We start from the raw sequence: 9697 nt of genomic DNA on the forward strand, positions 1-9697 counted from the left end.
CGCCTCCTCTGAGCCCCGTGGAGCCGCCAGCCCCGCGCCGCTCGGCTCCGTGGCTTTTTTGGAAACTTGCAAATGTTTTCGTAGAGAGAAAAGGGGGAGGGGAGGGAGGGAGCGAGGGAGTGACCGAAACGGAGCTCGGGGCTGCTGGAAGAACGGAGGCCAAGGCCGGGGGAGCTAGAGACGGACCGACAGACAGGCAGAGAGACCGGGCGTCCCGGCCGCAGGCGCGCTCTAGCGGCGCTGGCGCAGGCGGGGCTCCAGCCGAGGATGGGGAGGGAGTGCCGGAGGCGGCCGCGGACGGGATGAGGATCAGAGGGGGCCGAGGGGCAAGGAGCTGGCGGCCCGATCGCCGAAGGGCTCAGTGTCTTTGCAAAGTTGGGATCGAGTACCCAAGCTGCACGCCCGGAGAGTAAGTCCCCCGCTCGCAGTCCAGGACAGGCTTCGGGCTTGCTCTGGGGTCCCTGGGCGGGGGCTGGGGGTGGGGGGAAGGTGTCCAGGGCTCAGAGGCCTGAGTTCCCCCAGTATCCTGAACTTTGGGTGGGCGTCCCCTCTGGCCCGGGATCCTCGGTGCCTGCTGTCTCTGGGATGTCTGAACTCTGGGTTCCAGATGCCTAAGATTTCCCTATTTCTGAAGACTGGGTTGGGGTCCCAGGTCTGGAAATCTGTGGTTAGGGTCCTCCTATCTTCTGCTTCTCTGAGCGTCACTGCTCTGTGTCTCCCTGGAAGATGACAGTGTGATCTAGCAGAAGATTAGGCTTTGGCCCTGATGTAGGGTCACACAGACTTTGCTCTGGGGTCCTCTGTTTTCTGCAAGTTTTGTTTGCAATCTGGGACACAGGGCTGTGGGTCTGAGGTCAGGGGGTAGGATTTAAGGGCCCCTCAAGCTCTCACCTTCGCATGCACACACACATGCGTGCACTCATGCCCAGCTTCACCCAGACTGGAAGATGTCTGCCCAGGGAGGCGGGTATGGTGTGGCATGGAGGAGGGATGGAGCTCCCCTGAAGGAGACTGACCTCACAGAACACTCCCACAGGAGAAACATGCTCCGGTGAGTGAGGAGACCCACATTCGTACCCTCCCGAGAGCAGAGGCCAAGAGGGGACCAGAGAGAGAAGAAGCGACAGACAGATAAGGTTAGAGAGAGAGAAGAGAGAGGCAGAGACAAAGATGGGGGTGAGAGCTCCCCAGAGCAGGAGGAGTAGATAGACCAAGAATAGCAAAGAAAAATAGGGAGAGACTGGCGGAGGCCAAGAGCTGGAGACAAAGAGCTGAGTACCCTCCTCAGACTGGGCCAGGGTCTGGGGACCATTTCCTGGGGAGTCAGATCCCACAGCAGCCCTGTCCTGGGGGAATCAGCAATTGCTGAGGAGACTGTCTGCCTGTGTCTGACTTCAAGAACCCCCGCTGCCTCCCCCTCACCTCCCAGGTGCGGCTATTTGCCATCTAGAGACACAGGCAGGCAGCCTTCCCCTGACCAGCTCCCTATCCAGGTGGAGCCCCAGGCGGGAAGGCAGGAGCTCTTGGATTCCTCCAGCTCTGCCAATGCCTGTGTAACCTTGGGCTATCCTTCTCCACGCCTCAGTTTCCCCATCTGTAAAAAGACACCAAGAAGGAAACATTTGCCTAAGAATCCCTTGATCTGAGGCTCTGCTCTCCTCTGCTGGCCTCAGTACACCCCATTCACTGTTGTCCATGCCCACACAGCATGGCACCCCAAAGCCAGAGACATCGCCCCATACAAGGATTTGTTGATAAGGAAACTGAGGTTCAGAGACTATCAGCACCCTGTGCAGGGATGCTCCAAACACTGGTGAATGCCGGGGCCCAGAGCCATTTCCCCAGCCTCCCCTCGGGCCAGGCTTACCTTTCCCAGGGCCCCTTCCAGGGTGTGTGAGCATAGCCACTGTGCAGAGCCAGCCAGTGTGGTCTGTGTGCACACATGTGTGCAAGTGACTGTAGAGGAATAGACAGGGTGATGGGCGTGGGTGACCTGTGAGTATATCTGTGTGTCGAAGCAGGGCTCTGTGGGACTCAGCATGGTATTCTCTGGGTCTGCGTAAGTGCGAGTGTCTGAGACCTTGTGTGAGCTGACGTGTGTCTGAGGCTGTGGTCTGCACATGACTTGTAGAAGCATAGTTATGCATGTGTGTGTGTGTTTGTGGTCACATGTGCATCCAGGTCTATTGTTTTCTTGTTTTTATTTAATAAATGCTTCTGTAGTGCTGTCTGCTTGCCAGAAACTGTTCTAAGCACTTTACAATATTAGCTAGTTTAATCTTTCCAACAACCCTCTGAGAAAGGTTCTGTTATTGTCCCCTTTAACTGACCTTCACACAACCGATATGACCATTATTTGTTGCATGTCAACAAGTGCCAAGCCCTGTGCCTCTGTGAGGGACCCACACTGACTTCCAGGGAAGCTGAGGCACATGCAGAGAATTTGCCCAGCTTAGCCGTGGCCCAAGGCTGAGGGTAGGAAAGGAGGAGGGATGCCAGGGCTGGGTCTGCCCTGGGACCTTGTTGAGACATCTGTGGCTGCACACTCAGGCCGTGAGTGCAATGAACGTTCCGTGGCTCCGGGGATAGAGGATATGGCCTGAGGGTCACCCAACACCCTGTAGGCCCCCTGGCCTCAGCTGGAGCCAGCAAGAAACTGAGTCTGCCAGCTCCCTCTCCTAAACCCAGGGGATACTGCTTCCACCCCCAGCTGATGGACCCTGTCACCAAACCTATATGCTGCCTGCCCAGCTGGCCCCAGGACCAGGCTCACATCATCCTCCATGAGGAGGACCAAAAAGTGTCCCACTGGGAGGACACTGGCTGTGGCCAGACTCAGCTGGTCCATCTTGTGCCTTACAGAAAAGAGTAGCTGTGAGGTTGGGAGTCAGGTGGGGTGAAGTTTGGAGGAAGGGATGGGCCCACAGATTGTGAGTGGGAGGAAACGGGTGGTCTTATCCTTGGGGATGCCTCATCCTAAGGACACCCTCAGCATGCACGCTTGCGAAGGAGAAACTGCAGTGGGAGAGGCTGAAGGTCAGCGTTGTGGGGTTGGGAGGCTTAGAGTGTAGGGATATGACCTCAGGGTCAGACTCAGGAGAGATTGTGGTAGGTGGGACCCAGGGAACGATTCTCAGCAGGCTCCAAGGGCAGCTCAGCCAAGGGGCTCACTTTTAAAGACAGGAAGGAACCAACACGTATTGAACAGTGGCCGTCCCCAGATTCTGACCTAGAAATGGTCACAAATATTTTCTCATTCCATCTGTTCATCCACCCATTTTATGGGAAAGGGCCCTGAGGGTCACACAGTGAGTCTGTGGCAGAGGTGGGATTTGAACCCAAGTCTTCAGACTCCTGCACTGAGCTTCTTCCTCCAAAGCAGGGTGAGGGCTTATGCTGGCAGGAGATCCCTATGTCCCACTTAGGTTTTCTTTTTCTTCCTTTTCTCTCTTTCTTCTTTTTTTTTTTTAAGTAGAATCCTTTGGTTATTTTACTTTTATTTTCTTATTTTAATTTCATAACTAATACTGGAATATGTTCTTTCTTATAAAAGAGTCAAGTAATACGGATTAAACAGAAGTTATCCTTGATTACTCCCAAACCCATTCCCTATTCTAGAGAAAACAATTTTAAACAGTGTGGGTGGGGGATGTCCTCCCAGATCTTTTTCTGTATATTTCCAAACAGGTACCTTTTTGTGTGCATATAAAGTAGATAGTTTTATTCTGTCATTTGCTGTCTGTTTGTTTTTATAAATTTATTTATTTAATTTATTTATTATCTTTGGCTGCATTGGGTTCGTTGCTGTGCACGGGCTTCAGTAGTTGTGGCTCACGGGCTCTAGAGCGCAGGCTCGGTAGTTGCGGCGCACGGGCTTAGTTGCTCCACAGCATGTGGGATCTTCCCGGACCAGGGCTCGAACCCATGTCCCCTGCATTGGCAGGCGGATTCCTAACCACTGTGCCACCAGGGAAGCCCCTCTATTTGTTTTTTAGTAAATGATAGCAGTTTGTAGATAGGGCTCTGCCATATGCATTTTTCTACTTAAAGGTGTGTCTTGGAGATCTTCATTTCAGTAAATATAAATCTTTTTAAATGCTGCATAGTGTTCCAAAACCTGCGATTCATTAAGCAGTCCCTAGGAATGTACATTTAGATAGTTTCATGTGTGTTTGTATGAGTGTGTGTGTGTGTGTGTGTGTGTGTGTATGAGAGAGAGAGAGAGAGAGAGAGATTCCAGATGGTGGCAGGGAAACTCCTTGAAGTGCCTTCTCAGGTCCTTGTGTGACCATTTCCCTGTAGGATATTTCTAGATTCTGTCATTGCTGGGTCTGAGAACATGCATATTTTTTATTTTAATAGATATGGCCAAACTGCCCTCTAAAAAGCCTGTGTGGGTTTGTACTCAATACTAGGAATGACGGAGGAGGTCTCTTCCCCACACCCTCTGTCTCACAGGGTAGCCCGAAGATTCTTTTCCTCACCTTTGCCATGGTGTCTCTTGCCATTTTAATATGCCAATTACCAGTGAGCTTTTGGACTTTTACATTGGCTTATTGTCCATCTTCTAAGAGCTTGCTCAGAGCCATTACCCATCTTTCTACGGGTTATTTGTCTTTTTCGTATTGATTCGTTGAAGCTTTTTATATCACCTGCTCTTAAATACCTCCACCCTCCACCCCAGCTCTGGGAGCTGCCTGTGGACAGAGCAGGAGGAGGGGGGCCGAGCCCTCCAGGGAACTTGGGTTTTCTTCGGAATGTTTTAATGAGGCATCAAGAGGCCTCCCCCAGATTCCTGTTGTGGGCCTTCTGGGGACACTCCCTGGTCCGGCCACCACATCAGGAAGGCAGCTCTTTCAGAGAGCCCCCAGGAAAAAGAAAGGGTGGAGTGGGGGGTTTGCAGATGCCTGAAATTGTCTGCAAAATATAGTGTGACTGGGAGAGCGTGCAAAGTTTTGCTCAGATTCTCAAAGACATCAGAAACCTCCAAACCTTTCAGAACCCCAACTCTGGGACCTGCCTTTTGCAGAGGTGAGACCTGGTAGGATTCTGTTCTGCTGACCAGGTTATGGTTAGGTTAGGTCATACCATCCTTCTGGGCCTTGGTCTCCAAGCCCAGGTAGAGGCCACTTACGAAGATCCACAGGGTCCTAGCAGCCAACTCTGCCATCCCAGGCTCCATCCCACTGCCTGCCCTGAAGGCCTCCACGCTGGCCAGGATGAGAGGCGTCACAGTGCCTCCCCCCAGCCCCTCCCAGCCCCGAACACAGGCAGCCTGTTCAGGAAGGCCAGGCGAAGGGGAGGAAAAGTCAGCACTTGTCAGCCATGGCGTGGTGGGGCAGAAGCGTCCCCGGCAGGGAACCCGTCCCAGCCTGCTCAGGCCAGACAGACAGACAGAAGGCAGCAAGGGCAGGGAGCGGTGCCTAGCCAGCCGGCATGGGAGACATCGAGGGGTGCCAGCACAGGTCCCAGTAGTGGAACCTGGAGAAGAGGGGCAGGAAGGCCAGGAGGTCACGAGGGGGTCTCCTGTTAGCCGAGGTTTTCTCCTCCTGGCTTTTCTGAAGGTACAAACTCTCCTCCCTCCTAATACGAGGGTGCAACTATCCTCTGCCCAGTTAGAGCTGAGCACAAGCTGCCATCGCCCACGCCATCACCACCTGATCACCTCTACGTCTCCTCCATTCCTGAATTACCTTTGTGGAGGCTGCCTTAGGTGCTCTGCAGAGAGGCTCTTGCCTGACACAGTGAAAGACAGAATCCAGAAGAACTCTGTGGAAAACTGGTATTGAGGCTGGCACTAGAGGACCCATGTGGCGGGGTACTTCCTCCTTTCTTTCCCCTCCTCTGGGGTTGTTGCTTCAGTGTCAAGCAGACCTTAGCTCCACTCCTGGCCCTCTTCTTTCTAACTGTACTCTTGCCTCAGTGGCCTCATTCGTAAGATGGGGATGTTGAAGGAGATGTGGTTAAAGCTCCAGGGGCAATGGCTGGTGCCAGCATGTAGAGGGGCTCTCATGGGGTGGGAGACACTGGTCACATCCAGGGATGAATGTTGGTAGATCTGCTTTCTCTAGAGGTGAGCAAGAAGCCAGCAGCTGTCTTCCCCTGGGGGAGCAGGCTGACGCCAGTCAGAGTGATAGATGAGATGACCCAAGAGGGCCTCCTGAGGCTGACACCAAGCAGTAGAAGGAGCCTCTTTCCCAGAGACAGAGGTGTCAGCAGCTGAAGAAGGATCCCTTGTATTTCCTCCTTTGTTTTGCCTGGAGGAGGAGAACGTAGGCATGTCTGGGATCACTGACAGCAAGTGTGTGGAATTTGGCAGTTAGGAGAGGAACTGAGAGGAGTGGCCCTCATTTGGTCAGTGGCACGAAACTGACTCTCCACCACTGTCACCATCACACCTCCATCACCATCATTAGCCTTGACATCGCCCCACTCACTGTCTTCACCTCCACCCCCACTGCCGCCATCACTGTCGTCTGCGGCTCCAACACCGTTCTCAGTGGGGTCTCCCTGGGAGCTGAGTTAGGAGGAGCTGCTTGCCCCCTGGCGGGAGGGGTACTGAGCAGATGGCTTTTCTCTTCCTTTGAGCTTCTGAACTCAGGAAATGAGAAGCACATCCGGGCTTCTTGACCACACATTACTTTCTCTCTGAGACAGCAGCTTCTATGTTTGTAGATAACATACTGGCTTCCAGCCCGCATCTGCACCCTGCCTGTGGCCCCACAAATACCAGCCCTAGGCTCCCAGGCCACTTCTCTCCCTGCATATTCACAAACTGCAAATCACGCACATGTGTGCACACAGGAAGGTTCCATGTTGGAGGGCTGAACATGGGGAGAGTGCTACAGCCGAGCCCTACAATGGTTAGGTCAGGGGAAGTCAGCCCTAACCCAAGACTGTAGGAGGGGTGTGGGAGGAAGAGGGGTTCGGGACACCTGGCACCAGGGCTAGGTGACCCTATCAGTGGTGGGTATGGACTAACTGACCCTTGGCCATGACCCAGCTTCAGGTCCCTCAGTCCTCATCCGTGATGCACAGACTCTCTGGATCTAAAATGATACAAGTCTGAGTCCTTACCAGGAGCTGGGCCAGGAAGAACTGAACTCTGCAGGGGGGAAGGGGCTGGTCGGGGAGGGCGCAGCGGATGGAGTGGCCGGGCCAGGATCAGAGCTATCGGCATTTTCCGCATCACTCCATTAGAAAAGACCTCACTCAGGGCAGAGGCAGAGGAGGGGCCCTCCTGCCCCTTAAGCCCAAGTATGGGGGTCTGGCGGTGACCCTGAGTCTTAGTGTGAGTCCAGGGTGGATCCAGAAATGCAGGGAGTTATCGGGGTGTCATTTCACCCCAAAAGCTGGTCAGGCAGACCTCACCTGCAGGCCCTCCTGTACCCCCTGCTCCCAGTCCTCCTTGGAGTCCCACCACCCACCTGCTCCTCACTGTGGCCCCCTGGTCTCAGTCATCTACTCAGACAGTCTCCCCCTGCCTCTCTGGTCCTGAGCCTGGGGGCGCCCATGGTGCCCAGCAGCACAGTGGCCCATAGCCAGAGGTGGGGAGCCATGACTTGGTGCTGCTGCTGACCCAGTGGTAATAATAGCAACCAGCTTTTTGTGGGCCCCACCCCTGCCCAAGCTTTTCATACAGGACCTCATTTAACCCTCACAACAGCCCTATTATTATCTTGATTTTACACATGGGAGACTGAGGCACAAGGGTTAAACAGCTTTGCCAAAGATACGAAGCCAGTCAGTGGTGGAGACGGGATTCAAGTTCCAGTGCTGGTGGCAGAATCTCCTTAGATGAGGAGAGGGTGCAGCTGGAGGGAGAGGTGATGGACGAATTCCAGGCAGGGGAGCTGTACTCTAAAGCAAGTGGGGATGCTCTTGGTGTAGAGCTGCCCTCCACTCCTTGGGAAAGTGCTTTCTTGACTCCTTGGCTTGAATTCTTCTTGCTGCAATGGCAGTTCTGCCATGATTGGGTGACAGAGAAATGGGTCGTACAGTCCAGGGAGGCCAGAGATGGTGCCACCGTCCCTGTGGGTGAAGGAATCTGGGGGCTGTCTGGTGCCTGAAGCACATACCTTCCCCTCTCCTGGGCATTCCCAGACCCACCAGGAAATGAGACTCCAGAAAAGAGGATGTGCCTCCTCTTGGCCACAGAGTGCAGCGGTAGCAGTAGGTGGCGGCTGAGCAGATGCCTTGGGCCTGTGAGAGGGTGTGTGGGTCAGTTCCTGGTCGTCACCCAGCTGCACACCTGTCTGTCTGTCAGTCTGCCAAATGGGCAGTTTTCAACCCATGGCTGCCTGCCTTTAGTCTAGGCCATCAGCCATAACCCTCAGTGGGTCACATCAGTGGGCTAGTCTGTCTGTCGGGAGGGCTGGTGTGCCAGACTTTGGGGACTGGTGGAAGCCTGTCAGCCACTCAGGAGCTTTTCCTCAGCTGGAAAAAAATCTGGTGATTATCTGTTCATCTTGAAAGAGATGAAGGTGGGCAGAAGGAGAAGGGGTGGTGGGGAAGGGGGCATGCTGAGGGAGTAAGGATAAGATGATAGGAAAGGTGGTACTGGCCGTGGTTACGGGGCTGGTGGCAGTGATGGTGCTGATGTTGCCTTTGGTGGTAATGGTGCTGGTGGGGGTGGGGATGGCAATGCTGGTGGTAATACTGGAGGTGGTGGTGGTGGTCACGGTGGTGATCGTGCTGGTGGAAACGGCACTGGTGGTGGTGATGGTGATGATGGTGGGTATACCGATGGCAATAGTAGTTAGTGCTCATGGGGGTAATGGTGCTGCTGCTGCTACCGGTGGTATCGGTGGTATTGGCGGTGGGCGGCGTGGTTGTGTTGGTGGTGTTGGTTGTGGTGGTGATGGTGGTGGCGGTTACTGACAGAGGTACTAGTTGCAATAATGGAAATGGAGGTGAAAGGGTGCTGTAGTGGGGGTGGGATGGGCAGGGCAGCTACCCAGGGATCAGACCTCTCAGCAGCTTGGATCCCCAATGCCAGAGGCACAAAGAGAGCTTCAGGTTAGTCTTGGAGCCCCCTGGATTAGGGAAAACCCTAGTTGTCCTCCCTCAAGCCCCATCTCCCCAGGGCTACTTCTGCCCCAGCCTGCTCAGCCTTAGCTGCAGGTGGGGGAAGTTAGAGGAGCTGTAGGGGCCAGCAGCAAGCACGTAAAGCACGTGGGAATCTCTCCAGCAGTTCCTGGGCATTGGGTCCAGCTGAGATCTCAGGGTCCAACTCAGACGCCAGTGATCCGCGAAAGCACGGACACCCCCAGACATGCAGGCTAATGAGCAACCGTATCACACTCTCGCAGACACACACACGCGGACTTTTGCCCAGAAACATAGGTACACACGCATGTTCACAGACACCTCAGGCTCACGTCCCAAATGTGCATGCTGGACGATCTCCACGTGAGAATATACAGAGACAGGGGCACACACGAGTGCACACACCAGCCAGACAGCATTGTGCGCGGCCACTCAAGGCTGTGCCGCCACTCACACGCGCCCACGCAAAGACGCGCACGCGCCTCTGCTAAGTGAAACCAGCAGAACCCAATCCCAGCCGAGCCAACTGGAGACTCCTTGGCCCTAGAAGCCCTTGCTGCTGCCACCGAGAGACTCGGTCAATTAACTTCTCCCTGCCGCGGTCTCCCTGACCCTCCCGGCGGCTGCCCGCCCCCGCATAACGGGGCCC

At 54.5% G+C, this 9697-nt stretch overlaps 1 protein-coding gene across 5 annotated transcripts in view; it reads left to right on the forward strand.

The window, feature by feature from the left end:
* The window catches only part of PTH1R (parathyroid hormone 1 receptor), a 24373-nt gene that overhangs the window by 3356 nt on the left and 11320 nt on the right, over window positions 1–9697 (forward strand). Inside the window, exon 1 of one of the 5 annotated variants that reach the window (XM_024751461.1) lies at window positions 1031–1051. The exons of 3 other annotated variants lie outside the window; for them this stretch is intronic. The gene's annotated coding sequence lies outside the window, so the exon portion shown is untranslated. One more of the 5 variants, XM_024751462.1, reaches the window with a different exon arrangement.

This window comes from Neophocaena asiaeorientalis, unplaced genomic scaffold (genome assembly GCF_003031525.2).
Source record: "Neophocaena asiaeorientalis asiaeorientalis breed wild unplaced genomic scaffold, Neophocaena_asiaeorientalis_V1.1 scaffold221, whole genome shotgun sequence".
NCBI classification, from domain to species: Eukaryota; Metazoa; Chordata; class Mammalia; order Artiodactyla; family Phocoenidae; genus Neophocaena; species Neophocaena asiaeorientalis.